General features: G+C 35.4%; 1 protein-coding gene across 2 annotated transcripts in view; it reads left to right on the forward strand.

The window, feature by feature from the left end:
- FRS2 (fibroblast growth factor receptor substrate 2) overlaps positions 1–18,893 on the forward strand; it is a 100,481-nt gene that overhangs the window by 34,260 nt on the left and 47,328 nt on the right. Inside the window, exons 2-3 of one of the 2 annotated variants that reach the window (XM_033117967.1) lie at positions 12,911–13,006; positions 14,103–14,145. The exons of the other annotated variant lie outside the window; for it this stretch is intronic. The gene's annotated coding sequence lies outside the window, so the exon portion shown is untranslated. The remainder of the gene's footprint in view (positions 1–12,910; positions 13,007–14,102; positions 14,146–18,893) is intronic. 2 annotated transcript variants of the gene reach the window in all.

Below are 18,893 nucleotides of genomic sequence, written 5' to 3' on the forward strand. Positions count from 1 at the left end.
TGAGGATTAAATAAACGAGTATATGTAACCTAGAAATACAAGGAATAGCTCAATAAATATTTGAGGCTTCTACTGTTTCTCCTTGTACCCGTTCCCTCCTTAATGGTCTTTCTCTGGAACCTTCCTCCCATCCATCTAAATAAACCAGGAACGGAGATGGTTTGTTTGGTCTGACAACTCCCATCACTTTGCAACAGCCACCTAGAGGTTTCTGAAGCCTTTGCCAAGATAGAGCTGTCACCTGCTCCCAGTGCCTGGCCAGTTTTGAAGGAGGAGAAATGGCCGTGCACGTGCCTTGCGGTTGTCATGCTTGCTCCAAACGCTTTGTCTCTTTATACACTTGTTTTCTCTCTGTTCTCTTCTGGGTTTCATGTACCTTTTGTTCTTATGCCTTATTTTGATAGGAGTCTGTTGGCTTTTTTTTCTTTTTTTAAATGCGTTGGCTGTTCCTCTTGCTGTGTCAGAGCATAAATTGCTCTGCATAATAGGGTAGTAACCCAGAGCTAGCCTTAGGTCCTTTGTAGCCATGCTGCTTCTAGGCGTCTCATAAAATGCAAATGTAGCTAGTTTGTAAGGTTAACCTGGCCATGCCTCATTTAAAGAAGAGTTAGATTTTGTGTGAACTTTTTCTTGTTACTCTCTGAGTAGAAAGCCTCCACTATTTTAGTATGAGGTAACCAAATGCAAAGGAACTTTTCTGTAAGGGTTTATGGTATCCTTTTAGGGGAGATAGATTATGACTAAAACTTGTTTTTGTTTGTTTTGCTGCTAAATGGCATAAATTTAAATTCGTAGTGTTTAGGTATAAGTTATGTTCTGAGGGCATGCAGTAAATAACAGCCAATAAATTATAATTAGTAATTAATGAAATAGCCCTTAGCACATAGCCAAAAATGGTCTTACTCTATAACACATTTTGGGTATTACATAGAAATGCACGTATGGACACCATACAAAGTTTGTACTTTTCCTGATGGCTATCTATATTGATAAGCCTAGGGTATTTATCAATTATCATAAATCAGAATTTTATTTACATTAAAGAGTATCAACAATTGGATTTTGAAATTAATTGCGTTGGATTTAGTATTTCTTTTTGTTATTTTCAATCCAGGAATTAATGCCATATGGTGTTCATTAAACTTTATTTTGACTCAATTTAAAGGACAAGCTGAAGATGTTTTAGTGACGTCATCCAGTTAGAAATCAGAAATAGGTTCCTTGGGTAAGTTGCTTTACTCTCAGGGCCTGGACTACTTATGTCCTGTAACATAGCTCTAATGCATGATTGTCATGAACCCTAAAACTTGAAGACCTTTTTTCCCCCCGATGAAATTTCTGCCAAAATTCAGGTTTTTTTTCTGTTAAATTTTTAAAATTAAGTATATGAGGTTGGACGATTAAGTTTGAGAACTCATCCTAGAAAAAGTGCTACACACCTCATTGCTAAATATCGCTATGATCACCTTCCAAGTACTCCCCTTGGGAAGCTTTGCACCGACACCAGTGCCTAGTTAACCCTTCAAAGTAATTTTGGAACTCTTTTTCTGGAATGGCCATCAGAGCTGTCGTCATATTACCCTTGATGTCCTGAATATCATCAAAATGTCTTCCTTTCAATATTTCCTTTATCTTTGGGTAAAGAAAGAAGTCATTGGGAGCCAGATCAGGTGAGTAGGGAGGGTGTTCCAATACAGTTATTTGTTTACTGGCTAAAAACTCCCTCACAGACAGTGCCGTGTGAGCTGGTGCATTGTCGTGATGCAAGAGCCATGAATTGTTGGCGAAAAGTTCAGGTCGTCTTAACTTTCTCACACAGCCTTTTCAGCTTGAAATAGTAAACTTGGCTAACTTTTTGTCCAGTTGGTACAAATTCATAATGAATAATCCCTCTGATACCAAAAATGTTCGGGAGCTTCATTGTCAGACCTCATATATTAGATGTCAATATACTACATTTTCAGTGCTTGATTTTTATTTCTTAAATTTTAATCCGAAAAGATTGTCACTTTTTGAAAAAAGCTATATTTGGTTTTGTTTAGATTGTTCTTTTTTTTTTTTAAGGCTAATATTCTATGGGAGTGTGTGTGTGAAGGTTGTTTTTTTTATTTATTAAAACATAGTTTTCAACTCTGTGGTAACTATCTCCTGAGATTTAGGAAAAACATTTAATCCTCCACTTTCACCCTCCCCAGAAACCTTGTATCATGTTTATATTGACAAGTAATACAATTAACCTATTTGAGCTTTAACATTCTAGGCATTGGAAAAAGCATTGCTAAACTATAAGAGAGCCCTCAAGAGAAATCTGGCAGAGGAAGAGGAGTGTATTTTATATACTGAAAAATCAGCCTATAGCAATCAGGCATTGACTTGCTATGTACTGTTTTAACAGAGAATTGAATAATTTTGTTACATAGGTACTTTTTAAATTACTTGTTCAAACAGAAGAGGAATATTTAAGCCTTTTTGATAATTAAAATTTTTTTGGTCTTAAAATGACCCTCAAGAAACAGAGGGAACCTCCTTTGTTATAGAACCTCAAGTGAAAAGCTCCTGTTGGGAATCCAAAAAGAGTGGGTGTAGGCACGTTGGAATAATTTCTTTTACCTCAATTGATAGTTACTCTTTGCATATAGGCATTTTTTTTGTGACATCACTCCTCCTTTACTGTGTTCCCTTGAAATAAATTTAAAATTAATTAGACATTCCTCATATTCTAACTTAGGAAAAATTATAAAAATTTTGTTTTCCAAGACCTCACAGGATGAATCTATTGGTTGAAAGTGAACAGTACTTTTGTGTTTCTATGGAGAGATTAAAAACAGTGTTTTTTTCCCTGTGGGATTTGGGCAGGTAAGAATAAATGTTACCTCTACCTGGTGTGTCAGTCAGAATTCTTGGTGGCAGTAAAAAAACAATTAAAGCATACTGTGTATTTTAAAAGGATATTGGGTAGAACTCAGTAGTTCATCAAATTGTTGCAAGGGTTAGAGAACCAGATTCAGGACTAAGCAGCCAGAAACAATGCCCAAAATCACATTGCACAGTGATTCCCAGGAAGATGCCAGAAACATCTAGAGACAGACTGACAGACGCCACGGCCTGCCCCAGTGACACTAGCTCTGGATGACTCTACATGCTGCCACCTCTGCCCCAGACTTGACCTTCTTGCTATCACTCCACTCTTATTAGTGTCACAGAGAGTTCCTTCTGGTCTCTACCTTTCCCACGCACTAGTTGCCCATTCCTGGTCTGGGTTGGGTATGTATATTTGGCAGAGCCCATGTCCTAGATGTGTAGTGTATGTGGGAAAGTGTTTGACCTTTTGAAATGATAAGATGAGGGGAAATTCTCAAATTTAAGATGTGGAAAACTGTTTGATCTTCTGAAGTCATCAAGTGGGGAAGTCCCCAAACTTAAGAAGGGAAAGTTCAGATGCGAGGCAGACAAAAGGAACGGCAAGTGTTCCCTGCATCAGATATTTTAGATGTAACATGTGTTGAGCCTTCACTGTGTGCTAGGCACCGTGCTAAGTGTCTTACAAGCATTATCGCAGGTCATCCTCACAGCATTAGACAGAATAGGCCTAGAGAGATAGGTGACCTACCCAAGATCAGACAGTTAGTGCAGAACTGGGACACAAACTCGGAGCTGGGATTCCAAAGCCTGTACTCAGAACCTCTGTATCAGTTAAACTGCCTCTTACTATTTCCCCCCTGATATATTTAGCTCAAAATCCTGTGAATAAATCTGTTAGCTTGACTCCACTAAGTTTATTAAAATCTGATGTATGGTACACATATGTATTTAAGCAATTTAAAGGAAGTTGAAAATGTGTGGCTTTAATTTTATCTATTTTTATCTAATTGAATAACTTTTGATTCTTTTTCTTGTTTTGACTATTATTGTAATTCACTTTGCCATAGGCTACAGCCTGACAAAATGAGTATCAGTGCTTGGAAACCAGTTATTGACTGGAAGAGAGACAGGTCAACATCAGGAGGGGGCACAGGGAGCCAGAACCCACCTCCTCCCCCCACCACACACATCGGGAGAGGCAGGGACAAATACATATGGAAGGAATGGGAACACACACATTATCTAACAAAGCAGCATTCTTTAAATTCTTTGTTGTTTGTAATGATAGGTTGAAAAACAATGGAACTCCCCCTCCGCTATAGGAAAGTCATTAAGGCGCCCCCCCCTTTAAGGTTAGTATCATTCCTATCTCTAGAGTAAACAGTAAGTTTTAAGTCTCTGTACCAGTTTTCATTTTAAATTGACTTATGTACTTCGGTTTTAAAGCTAAAAAAATATGTGATATCTAGGAGTAATAAACAGGAGCTGTTATTTAACTTGGGACGTATTCAACTTGGTTTTGGGGGGAAAAAATTATAAAGACAAACTCCCATAGTTGCTATGATGTCAACTAAGGTGGAGTATTTCTTCATAAACCACAGCTCTTGTTAATTATTCCTTTAGTACAAGTTTGTCTGTCCTGAAGATTTTTTTATGCTACCAAAGCAGCACTTGAGAATAATGTTATTTTAGTCACATGTGCTTTGGGGACTAAATGTGCAGCTGTAATTTTTGGGAAAGTGAGTAGATAAGTGTCCTTCCACACTCCACTCTTGTAGACAGTCTAAATGTGGGTCGGGTTTAGACTAGAGAAATACTTGATATAAGGCAAATGTCCATGAAATTAAAGGTGAGTTTTGTCCTCTTTCGATATTACATTTTTAATATTGCATATACTATGCTTTTTGTCCTTACCTCTACCTGATCTTTCCTAGGATATAAATTTTAATTTGAGAACTCTTATTTCTCTGTGAATTTTTGTTTTTGGTCCAATGCAGGCTGTAGACCAAAGATTTTGTATAAATGCAATTGATGTTATATACTCTGCTATTCCATTACTTTACTTGAGATTAATGCCTCTTTTATGAACTGTTTTAGTGGGCCAGCAATCCTCAAATGGGCAGTAGTCATTTTATTAAGCTACTAGGTTGAAAACAGGATGTTGGCATCTATACAGTTTCTTATGTTTATGGACATTAACTAATGATGAATTTAATTAGTCATCTATATAAGAAGTGCCTTGCTGGGCCAGAGCCGTGATCCATCCAGCCCAGACTGTCCTAAAGAGCTACACCTAGGAAACAGGTTACTTACTGGAATTCTGTCATTCCTAAAGGACACGTGGCCATTTCTAATTTCCCTTAACTCATTCATTACACACTCCGAATTCATGCATTCTTTTAAACTCTCCAACATTGCAGTCTGTTCTGGTTACATATGTATGTATGAAGCTAAAATACCTATTATAGATTTGTTGGAATTAGTAATTCTGGAGGAAAATACCATTTGTAATGTGAACTTCAGTTCTTGCTAATAAGCTGCTTCAGTTTCTTCACCTGTAAAGCATAAAATGATTTCACAGGTTCCCCCCACCACCCAACTCTCAAAATCTTGTCTGTTATTTCTAATATGGTCAGTTTATGAGGTTTGCTTTCTCATCCCCCTTCCTAGCCTTTTCCCCCGATATGCTATTTAAATATAGAATATTAAGCAAGTTCTTTATATCTGAGTATAATGAAGGAGGCACAAATTATAAAGGGCCACTGAGTTCCTTTGAATAATCTGATGGCTGTAACTAAAAGTTTTGTGGCTATTAGGAGAAACAGTATTTCATAGTTCACAGGAAATAAGCATAGCTTGTATTGAGTATTTGGGATACGGATTTATTGAAGGTTTTTTTCATGAGACATGAATTCTACTTTTCAATTTGGTGGAAACTGATTGAAGACACTGGTCATTCCTTCTTTCATTGTCCCTTGTACAATGCCTACCAAGAGAAATTATCTTAGAGTTTGATTGTGGGGAAAAATTGTCTTTGTTACATTGCTGAAAAAATTTAGAGCCTACCGGAACTACTAAAGAATGAAGATAGGATTTTCCTCCTAGAAGATAAAGGAGGAATTAAAAAAAAAATTGTTAACTCTTCTTGGTTGACTTCTATTTTTAAAGTTATGGATTATCCCCTAGAAAATAAAAGGGCTGAAGTGAGCTTTATACAAATTGTTTTCAATTTTGAGGAAGTTAATGGAGTTGGGTGACAGTCTCTGGGGCGCGTATGTATCATGACAGCGTCTTGAAGAAGAGGCTATCAAATACTGAGGTCTTTTCGTATGCAAGTAATTCAACTCCCTGCAATAGTATCAAAGGGAGACCTGCTTAATACCAAGCCATCCTCCATAGTGAATATTTTACTGTGTGTTGTATTAGAATTCATGAAAAATAATAAAGCCACAGACTGATGTTTAGATTTGTATATATCTCTTCCTTATGTATAATATTGAAGACAGAAAAAAGCTAATCTTGGAAATATTTACCGTGGTGTTCTAGGTAGAGTCACATGTTAAGGTGTCATATAGTTTCTTACTAAGAAATACATTTTATGTCATGGCCAGAATGTGAGTAGCATGTTTGTATACAAAACAACTTTTTTTAAAAAATTACTATTACTCAATATAGTGTGGGGGAGGGAGAAGCACTAACTCTAGGGAGAAATTGTGTGTGTGATAAAGTTTCTAGAAACAATACATACTCCATAGGCTGTGCACTTCTATTTTGTTAAAATAAAAAACAAGACAGCAAATGCCATAGATTGTAATGCCCCAGTATTGATTTTAAAACCATACAGACCAGCCTATTTATTTAGTCTTAATGATAGCACACAGTGTTTTGTTGTCGAGAAAGAAACATCGAAATTCTAAAGGTTTTTTTTTTTTTAATAAAGCTGTATTATTTATAATTGATGGCCTGGGAGAGTATGTCTTCCCTTTCCCTCTGCTTCGCTAATCATTCTTAACCACCAGTGCAAGGAATTAAAATTGTGAGGGAGATTTTTTTTTTGATAAGTGTTAATTTATGCCGAAAATTCCCAGGACGCAACCAAGTACAGGTTTCCCCCACTATCTGAAAGTAGAGTGTTTCCATGAAACCTTTTGTATGATGAAAACATGTAAAGTGAAGAGGCAATTACCATTAACTTATGTGGAAAAAATTTTGAGGGTTCCTAGACCCAAAAAAATAACCTATCAAATTATAGCAAGTAACACACAAAACCTAAAATAACACTAACATGTAATAAAAGCAGGAATGATATAAATACTACTCCATGCTTTGCACACCTATCAGTCCACTCAAGCAGGAGTCTTTCCATTTTATCCATTACTGGATGCCGACTGAAAAAGACCACTTTTCTACTAGCAGAGCCAATAGTTACTTCGGCAGCTTTCAAGATTCTTTTTCCCTGAGTGTGCATAGTATGAATGGTGGATGCAGGCAAGTTCAATGCGTACACACTGTCTTTGTTTCATTAACTGTGGTTGAAACGCTTAATATGTGCAGTTTTATGGTAAGTTTAACACCCTTACAAAAGATCTCTTAGGCTATTTTGAAACCATAGGGCACATCTTGCTAACGGATGCAGAAAATAAATCGAGATAAAGCACAGATGCTCACAGACATAGTTCAAAGCTATGGCAGCTTGATGCTGGGATGCTGAGTGTGGTTGCCGGGAAGGAGCTTGGCGAGGCTACTCTCACTGCTCAGAGTGCACGCTGCCTCTGTGACAGCTCATTGCAAAACAAATGCTGCGTGCTAGTTTTACTTTTTTGTCTCTTTTTGTAAAAGTGAAAATCCTCTTCAATTTCTTTTGATTAGCAAACAGGTACAGCAGGTCCTCGAATGTTGTTTTGTTCAGTGTCATTTCGTTTTAACGTTGATGAGATGCTGTAGGAACCCAACTCTTGTTTATATCAATTAGCCTGTGGTAAAATTGGTTTGTTCCACATAGTTTCACCACATTTCCAAGAACCTATCTGCAATGTTAAGGGAGGACTTAGTATACTAAAGCAGGTCTTTAGTAAAAATGAAGTGGTGTAACATGAACTTTCAAAAAGCAGGGTATATAGAAGACTAGTCTATGTATGTGTATTTAGACCTTTGGGAAACTTGAAATCAGTCTGTTGAGTCTTTCCTCCATAAAGCAGTAAGGCATGTTTTTAGTCTTTGGGGATAATTTCTTCCAAGGAATTTTCACTTTCTCCAAATAACTGAGGACATTAATGTAGCAAGGCCACATTTCCTGGGTCATGTGTTCTGATAGTTAAATAATTGCCTTTTTATTTTACAGTAAGTATGTTACTTTTACTGCATGATTGGCATTGTGGGGATCAATAAGTTTGCAATTTAGAAAGAAAATATTCCTACAAAATATTTTCTGATTAATGACATGTTAAAAATCAGATTCTCTTGAGTATAAAGAACTGAGGTGAATAAGTTTTATTCCATAGTGTCAGGAACTAAAGTGTTCCAAATTAAAGTATTTTCCAGAAAAGAAAAATTAGTAATTCCAACTCTAATAATTTTGTTGTAAATTTTAAGAAATTAATGGAATACTTTAATGTATGTTTGTGTACTTATCTATGTGTATATTATCGAGAGAGACAGAAGTATTTCAAACATCCAGAAAAAGTACAGAAACTATTTTGGTAAACACCCGTGTATCTACTCTGTTAAATCTTAACATTTCTTCCCTGACTTCTCAGTGTGTATGAAATAGCCATCACTTGAGGTGATTTAGGTTAATCATGAATGAATGCTAATTAATAAGCTGTGCTATGCTTAGCTTACTCTTACTCAGTTCTCTTAGACCAAATGTAGCATATTCTTCTGATTGATCCCTTAACGTGCCGGTTTTCTTCATGTATAGCAGTGAACCTTCCCCCTTTGTCCTCTTACCTGACATAACTTTGGAAGAATGGAACAAATTTCTTAAATGAGCAGCCTGGATTTACCATATGTTGCCGTGTAAATGCACTTCTGTGTATAAAGCGCACCCACACTTTTGGCCCAAACTTTCAGGGCAAAAAAATCTTTCATTTTAATTTTTTAATTCAAATTTTTATTTGTTTACATTTAGGTGCTTGTTTTTTGTATTTTAAAGGAATTTTAGCATTTATTTTTTAACATATTATGGTATAAGACATTTTATGTAACAAATAATTACAAAACACAAGAACAGATACAAGGTACAATAAATTTTATGTACCGGTAACAAATTCAAGATATTTACACATCATAGGAGGCCAAGAAGTCTTCGTCGTTGTAAGTTTGTGTAAGTTCAACAAAACCAATTATCGTATTCCAGTGTATTATTTTGCATACAGATATCGTTATTGATTTCTAGAGTTATACTTTTAACTCATAAGCATAAGTAAAAGATTTAAAAACATTTATATAGTTACGGAATTAGTACTACCCATATGTAATGCGCATCCTTATTTTTCCTTCACAAATTTGGGCATAAAAGTATGCATAATACATGGCAAAATACATTATGTTACTCCTCTGGGGCAAATGTGATATTTGTAACTAATAATTCCAGTTTACTGCAGATTATAATAGTGAAAAAGAAAAAGTGAGATTTTGCGTCCTGGAGCACTCTATCTGGTTTGGACAAGTTATTTAACCATTCTGCTTTGTTAATACCTTTCCCATAGGGAAGTTCTGAGAATTAAGTGAGCTAATATAAATACTGGTATACAGAAGGTGCTCAGTGAAGGTTACTGTATTATCACTAGCCTTTTTTCAAGCGGTTGGACCTGCTGAAGTCTGATTTCCAAATGAGTGGGGGCATTTTGGCAAAAAATACTCACAAGTTCTTTTTGTCCCCCTCCCCAAACAAAGCAGATTCTAACATTAAGTTTCATCACCCAACTCTTAGAACCTCTGGTGATTGTTTTCATTGTACTCTTGGTTTATTTTTGTGCCTGAGGTCTGATAGGCACATAACAAGTGCTTTCTGAACCTTAAACTAAGTGAAAATAAATTGTTCAGATGAAAGGTATGTGGATAAGTCAGTTTTGGGGCAATTCTAGAGAACTCTTGCCAGAACTGGTATCTTTGTTTTGGTCTTCAGAGACTATTAAATGTGATCACTGAGTCATACTTGCTTTTTTCTCTGTCCCCTGGCGATCTCTCTTAAGACCCTGAAGCTTGCCATCCACAGAACGATTAAAACACAGAGCAGGCCTTAACCCAGGGGGAGTTTGTTTCTTTAAAGAAAAATGATTAAGTTCAAACATCTCTACCATGTCATAGCTAGTCTGGTCATGTTAGAGTTAGTGAGTTCTTTTGATTCCTTCTGGTGGTCATGGTGCCTAAAGATACAGATACATTGGAAAGTAGTTAAACTTTGCCTGAGATTACTTGGAACTTTATAATTTCCAAAGAAATTCTTAAAGGAGTGGGAGGAAAGGGAATGCCATATGTTTTTCTAGTTTTTTTTTTTTTTAATGGGACTCATTTAATTCAACTCTCTAACCACTTCTTTCTAGTGATATGATATATATGATTTAAAAACAAAACAACTGGGGAAAAAAACACCAAACCCACACTATGGTAGCTGTATCTTCATTAATTCTTTGAAGTTGGGACCATAAGAATCCTTTAAAAGGGACAGTATAGTTCTATAGCTATTTAGACACAAAGATATAAAAATTGATGACTTTTGTTTCCAGTGATTGTCATCTCTGAAATTTATGACTTATTTCTAGCACATTCTCTGCCAGATAGGAAAATCAGAGGCAGATGTTTTGGGCTTGTCTAGGGTAGGTACCAGGGTGTATCTCGTTGATGAGTAAAAACTGAGTCCTAAAGAAAAGGGAGGTGGAATTAGCCAGAGCGCTATCTGATGTCCCAGGCAGAGGGAAAAACAAGTCTCGAGGCCCTGAGAACATACTTGATGTGTTTAAGGAAAGAGACCAAAGTGGCTAGAATGGAGTGAACAAGAGGGAGAGTGGTAGGAAATGAGATTAGAAAGATGGGGAACAGAAATGTCAGGTCATGGTCCTGAACGGCCTTTGTAAGGACTTTGGCTTTTAGACTAGTGAAGTGGACTCAGAGGGTTTGAGCAGAAGAATGACATGACCTTGCTTTTGAAAAGGACTAATCTGACTGACTTGTCGAAGTGAGCAAGGGGAGAGGCTGGGAGATCAGATAGGGAATTATTACAGTAATGCAGATGAGAGATAAGGTGGCTTGGGCCACAGCAGTGGAAGTGGTAAAGTGGTAATATTGTGAATATTATTTGAAACTGGAGCTCCCAGGATGAATACTGAATAGTGATGAATACTTCTGCAAATAATGTCTGGTTGACCCCTTTTTAATGATGTTAAGATTAATCACTGGGTTCAAGTTTTGTCAACCTGATATGTCCATTATAAAGTTTCCCGTCAACCTTTTACCTAATGGTTTTAACAACCATTGATCAATTTTTTAGATCCATTATTTCACTAGGGGTTACAAGATAGCGATTCTCTAATCCTATCATTTTTCTACATTTATTGTTTAGAATCCTATAAAAAAGAGCTTTCATTTATTGACTGCTTTGTTACCCCAAGGTATTTTTCATATAAGAAAGCCAGGACAAATGCTTGATCATTTATTTCCCTGTCTCAATTTTCAGATAATAAGGTACTACCCTAGCAACTTCCAAAAAGATGACAGTTTTTAAAATATATTTAATGTTTCAGTCAATGATAATCATTATCAGTTTTTGATACTCAAAATGTCAGCATTTAATGTTCATTTGATCTTAAAACATACCTCCAAAGTAAAAACTATAAAACAAGGTATATTCTGAGAAGTCTGACTTCCTTTTGTCTTCTTCCACCCTGCTTTCTCTTTTCTATAGATAACCATTTATAAATGGTTTTGGCTTATCCTTCTATTGCTTCTTTTTGAAAGAAAGAAAAGTCTGTATTAATATTTGTATTTCCCCAATTTTTCACAAAAAGAGTAGCATCTTGTGGGATACTGATTTAGCTACTGGAGAAGAAGTAGGGAACCTCCTGGGTTCCTTGAGGGTTATTCTTGAGACCTGTCAATTTTTCACTCCTTATGAAAGATTTTCTCTTATATTCTTCACTCTATTCACATCCAGCACCTCAAAGAACAGCCGTATTTAAAAAAGAAAAAGACACCCCCCCCCCCCCAACACACACACATACACACCATTTAGCAGTATTTAGCAAAATTGCATATCCAGCAGTTCCCCTTCCAGGAGTCTTTCCCAAAGGTTGCACTAACAGAATTACAAAGTGACATATGCCTCTGCTCTGTTCCTTGAAGGTTGGCATCATGTTTTGATTATCTTTTAATTATGGGCTTTGTTTGTGGGGGAACAAAACAATAAAGATGTTGTTGGCATTAACATCAGTGGTGTATGTGTGGAAGAAATGGCATTTTGACACTTTGCCATTTAGAAATACTGTCAGGTTAAATATTTGATCAATTAAAGTTAAATCAATTTATTCATTCTTTCAGTAAATATTTACTGAGCACTTACCACATGACAGTCATTGTCTTAGGTTCTTGAAAGGTATCAGTAAATAAAATCGACAAAAATCTCTGGAGCTTACTTTCTATAGCTGTGAGGAAGAAATAGACAAATAAGCATAACAGATTAAGCCAGTAAGTTGTTTTCAAATATGCAGTTTCAGAGCTTCTCTTCTCTCTCTTCCTTTTTTCTTTTTCCGATCTGTAAATGGCATTCTTAGGAAATGCAAGACCTGGTGGGTGAAAGAGATTGAGGACTGAAGAGGTTATAGATTTTTATACTCAGTACACCTAACATAACTGTGGAATTCCGGTCCTGTGGGCCTGTATGCCATCCCTCCCACCTTACTCTGAGCCCTGTTACAGTTTTTTTAATTAGAAATTACTCAAGAACTGTTTTCATAGTTCCCTCTAGTCACTAAAATTTAGATAATTATCCTTAAAGATTTTATGTTTTTGTTATAATACTATATTCTTAATTACTACATCTTTATTTCAGAAATGACCATTAAGAAGTAGATGCCCAGATGCAAAAGTGATGAAACAGTCAATTTGTCATAAAGTAAGATGCAGCTGTGGCTTTTCAACCAGATTAGTAAGTGCGGCCAACATTTTTTTTAACTTTATACTTATTTTATCTACTTTTAAAAACATTGAATAAGAAATGTAGTGGACATTTTTTAAAGTGTCAACTTGTATTTCTGTTTTTACTCTGGATTATAGTACAAATTTTAGCATATAGCTCTAGAAAATGTATGATGTGTGTGCTGTACCTTTTAAGAAACATAAAGGTAATATTATAAAATCATAGCTTTAGAGGAAATACATGTAAAAGAGTCACTGTAATATCACTATCCAAACACAGCTAATCTTATAATTTTTGGGTATTTGTTTTTCCTACCAGTCTTTGTTCTACACATTAAAAAAGCAAAACACAGTTTTGATCATAGTGTCATAAAGAGTTATCTTTCTTGTATATCTTTTAAAATTAAATTTCTTTCAGATGTTTCTCCCTGGGGGAAAAAATGTACATAGGCTTCAGTATAGGGTTTCTTATTGGGGTGACAAAAATATTCTGGAATTAGATGGTGGTGATGGTTACATAACTTTGTGAACATAGTAAAAACCACTGAATTTTACATGTCAAAAGGATGAATTTTACAACTTGTGGGTTATATGTAAAAAGTACCCTTCAGAATATTAAATCTTGACTAGAGTAAAACCCAATTGAGTACTGATGTTTTAGAATATGAAAATGGGCCACACATTATTATGTACCTAGCAAAAATGATTTGATAGGTAGAATAATACATTTTTTTTTAACTTTGATTAATTTTAAGCTCCAAGTCAAGTAGTTGTTTCAACCTAGTTGTGGAGGCTGTAGCTCACAGTGACCCATGCAGGAATCGAACCGGCAACCTTGGTGTTATGAGCTTCGTGCTCTAACCAACTCAGCTAACCGGCCGCCTCGAATAATATTTTTGTAATGATAAAAACAATACATTTTATAGTAAATATTTTTATAAAAACAATAAAGTACTTTTATTATTAGAGTCTTAACTGTCTCTTAAACTTTGGTAATACCAAATGTCATAATATTCTGTGCTATGTTAGCATTTTGTAACTTCATTTTCAAGAGACTTTCTGTTTTGAAACTAACATTTCAACTTTTCTACTTCAAATTTTTTTAGGAACAAAATTGTGTCTGTTTTTCTCAGAAGAGAATTCCACAAGGTAAGAAATTGTTAATATAGTAATAAAACAAATATAGTTGAATATAGTCTTGATTGTTCTTGATTTAAAAAAAGAATCTTGTTGCTCCATATTTATTTCATGTCTTTTGATTATTACAAGATTCTCACAAATTTGTTAGCAAACCTTTACTACCTCAGAATTTGCTAGCAAGTTAGGATTAAAAGGGGATGATAAAGGGTATTGAAACACAAATACTACTTTTCATGGTTAGAGCTTACTCCTAGTATCCTTAGGAGTGGGTTTGTCCATTTTTGGAAAAAAGTTCTCTTTTTCCATGGGGGCCCATTCACCTTTTTACCTTAGTGGATGTTACCTAAATGACTTTGGGGTTTTCATAGAAGCTCACTTACGGCCTTAAGTTAAAGGAAATTATTTAGCTATGCTTCCACATATGGAAATTGTATAACTCCTATATTCAGTTTAAAAAGTGAATTGCTTTTTACCAGGAACTTAGTACAAGATTGAGTAACATCTAGTATTTAAAAAAAAAAATCCTGAACGATGACCTTTACAATGGATCATCAATGATTTATATTATTATACTCTTTAGAGTTCTGAAGGATGAAATGTTTGAGTAGATAGTAAAATCTCCTTATCGGTGTGCTTACTCTGTGCCAGGAATTTAAAATCAATTGCTTGGCAGCCTTAAGAAGTACATTGGTTAAATTTGCTCAGGAACTTTTTGGTATATGTGGTAGTAGGCTTTCTCTGAAATACCAGTTTTCAAACTCAAGTACAAGAGTGTTAACGATGTTCCTCGGTTTGTGTCATATACATCATTATTGGTTCATTAAAGGACTTTGTTTTCTTCTACAACTAGTCCCCATATAAGTGACTTTTTCATATGTTTGATATGTATCCTTTTGTTTATATCTTATAAAAGACTTTATTATTTTATTTGCCGGTATTTTAATTATACACTAGGTCTTAAATCTAATTCTTATAGTCCTCTTCACTTTCCTCCCTCCTTTTTTCCCTAATACCATGTTTCCCCGAAAATAAGACCTAGCCAGACAATCAGCTCCAGTGCATCTTTTGGAGCAAAAATTAATGTAAGACCCAGCCTTATATTATATTACATTATAAAGATCGGGTCTTATAGTAAAAGAACACCGGATCTTATGTTAATTTTTGCTCCAAAAGACGTATTAGAGTTGATTGTCCAGCTATATCTTATTTTCAGGGAAACACGGTATCTGGCCATGTTGCTGTGTGTTCATCTAATTTGTTTCGTCCTACTAGTGCGTTGTATTCTAGGTTGTTTATTAAAACGAAGCTGTTAAATTCCTTAAATGTACAAGGCACATTAAAGCATTTAAGAAAAGGCCAATTTGTGTTTCTTTATATTAGAATTGAAGTTAAAGAGTGTCAATTAGATGCTGTGGAATATTAGTGGAAATACAAACATCTGTTTAGAAGGCTGTCTGTTAGACTCTTAAGAGTCTGTTAGAACAAGCAAAGGAAAGAATTGTGGGATCTAACAAAAGCGTGTTTTCTTCTAGAAACAATGTATTAAAATGCTTAGGTCTCCCTGTTAGCCCACAAAAATTGAATATTTGAAGGATACTGGTAATATTATGGAACATTTGCATTATCTATTACTTATTAATTTCTATATTGTATTACATTTGAACATTCATCTTTTTTTTTCCTATCGCTTTCTTGAAGTAGAACCATATTCTGTGAATCTCTATCACAATCTGACACATTAAGAACAGTACAAATACAGGATTCCAAGTTTGGGGTGCAAAAGCAGTTTCATCTAATAGTAGCACAAGCAACTTCTCTTGGATCCCCTAACTAGAAATTGTCAGAGTGGGAACTTCAGAAGCTCCAAGTCCGTGGTGCCACGAGTGAAGAGGAGAGACGGGGAGAGACTCCTGTGAGAGGGTCGGGGTGGGGGGGGGCCGGCATGATGTTAGGAGGCGGGTAATAAAAGCAGTGATCACAGCAGCACGGGGCTTCCACCAGGTAGAAAAGCTAAAGTGACCTTATTGAGAGCAGCTTCTTTGTGTAAGAGGAGGATCTTAGGGGCACTTAGTTCTGGGGGCTAGGAGGAATGTGGAACCGATTCAGTAGTGGAATGGGGAAGGGGAAGGGAATTCACATCTGCTAAAAGGGAAGCCAAGGTTGAGACTTTTTGAAAGAAGTCGTCATTTATATGTCAACACTTTTTTTTATAAGGTCTTTGGTGGGAAGACAAGCAACTCTTGAAGTTGGTACTGATTTGGTATCCCATGCATTGTTAAACACTCCCCTCACTCTTTTTAAAAATAACAAATCAGAGAATTAAACATCAGGTAACATTAGTCCCTTTCTCTAGTTTCTTTAATTTTTGAGTATTTTGTATGGCATAGTAATTTCATTATTCTCATATTATGTTAACACATGGCAACATAGATAGTATTCTCATTTTACAAATGATGAAACCACTAGTGGAATTAGCTTTAGATTCTTTGTACTAATCGATACTGCTACCTTGTCAACTGATATTTTGTTCTGTATAGAAAATGTAATTACTGTAATTAGTTTTAACTTGAAAGAAATGTTTCTGGCCAGGAAGAATCTTATAGCCTGAGAAGTTTAAAAAACACATATACAAACAAAAATATAACCAATGTATAATGTAGGTGGTAGTCACTTAACCTTAAGGTTCACTAAAACACTTATTTTGTATTTATTAAGCATTTATTAAATTAATACGGATTTTGTCTAACACTGTTACATAGAAAATAATTTCATAAATATTTCCAACTTAGAATTAGTGTCATAAATTTAGATACTTTTTAGTGTTAAACATGCCAATATACTTTCTTTAAAGATTAGATGTCTAATTTTGATGGATAGATGAGAATCCCTTTGCGAGTATGGAACAAGCAATTTGATCTCACTTACTTCAGAATGTGGTAATCCCTTCCCCGCCCCCCAGATTATTTGTTTGTAGTATGAAAATCAGGCAGACTGTATTACAAACCTGTGTCTTTTATCCCAAGAGACTTAATTTGATTCAGGCCCATCTTTAGTGGTATAAGTATAATATCAAATTTGGTTTTGAGTAATCCAGTGCTATCCTAGGTCATTCTGTGTCTGGAGTCTTCAGATATACTAGCCATTTGGTTTCAATGCCTAATTTACATTTGAGTGTGTGGGAAGATTGTGATAGATTTCACATGTAGGTGGTGGGATAAATCCATTGACTCAGTCTGTTGAGTAGATTGGAGTTATTATAGGACTTTGAAGTTTAGCAATGTTTTTGTTGTTCAGAAATAGGTTCTGATGTTAAAAAGACAGGTCTTCTGATTTCGTATTGTATATTAAGGTTTCACATGTTACAGTTTAGTTTAAGTAAATTTGAACTTTCAAAAATGTGGATAGCTTAATCGTTTTATGAAAGAATACGGTTATTTCAGATAACCTTGATGTTTCATGTTCTACTCTGCCTTAGAATCCATCTGAGCTGCCTTCATTTTATTTTTTTAGCCACTTGCTTTTATATTAAAAAAAAAAAAAACCAAACCAAAAAACCAAACTCGGAATAGGTTGAAACTCGACACAACTTGCTGCCACAGAACAAAAGTGCTGATCAAGTTGAATCAACCCCTGTAATGTGTATTGAAAGGAAAACCTCTCCTCTCTCCCCCAATTTGAAGAACAAGCATTTTCCCTGCCAAGAAAGGCTGACTTTAAATGGACCAGCTGTCCATATTAGGAGCAGAGGGTTGCTAGGGTGACCATGGCTGTTTGGAGAAGAATGCAGCTGAGAGGGCAAGTTCTTGATGTGTGAGCTGAGGGAAGGAATGTGGTGTGATTGTGCCTCGTTCCTCCCCTATCATGCTCACGGGGCTGTGTAGGCAGCGTGGACAAACTCCAAGTCTGAGTGCTGCGACTTGTGTGGTTAAAATCATTTTGTTTTCTTGTGAGCCAGAGGCTTACAGTTTAGATTGAACACATCTACCTAGTATGTATGTGCGTTTTTTGGTAAAGGGAAGAGTGTTTTGGTGGTGGATGGAATGAGTATGAATTTATTTTGCTTGATGGACATGTGCTTTCATATTGTAAAAAAAAATTACATTGGGATAAATGCTCTTTCCAATTCACCCCATTCAGCCATATATACCGTGTTAATAGTTTTCCAAGTGAATGATGTGTTGTGCTTATTTCTTTGGCACTTTGAATTTTAGAATTATGTCAAAGTCCTAAGACTATGCTGTCTGTTTGTTCCATTTTCTTTCTTTTTTTTTTTTTAAAAGTCCTTACGCTTTCCAGTGAGTAATAGAAATCTGATCTTAATACATTAGATGTTTCTTCCCTGAATTATCCAAAGATACATTCTGGCTTTTAGTAAAATAATATTCAAGGAGCATTGGGAAGGGTCAAACCAACACCCCTACTTACTTGAAACAATATTTAGATTTTACCATGGGCATTGTTTCTAATATTTGAAATGAGATATAGACACATTGATATAGACACTTACTGAAACATGAAGTTTTTGGTTTTTTTTAATCCTTGTTAACAAATCCCTACAATAATGTGCTGATCTTAAATGAAGGCATATTTAATATAATATATTTAAGATGTGAAGTAGTTGGAATATTGGCAGCTCTGTATTACATTAACATTATTTTTTCTTAATCACATAGTCTACTTGCTTTGACATGATTGCTATTTGATTAATTCACAAAATATAGAGGGAAATTAAAAGATTAAAATAGTTTCATCTTTGA

This window comes from Rhinolophus ferrumequinum, chromosome 10 (assembly GCF_004115265.2).
Source record: "Rhinolophus ferrumequinum isolate MPI-CBG mRhiFer1 chromosome 10, mRhiFer1_v1.p, whole genome shotgun sequence".
Classification (NCBI taxonomy): Eukaryota; Metazoa; Chordata; class Mammalia; order Chiroptera; family Rhinolophidae; genus Rhinolophus; species Rhinolophus ferrumequinum.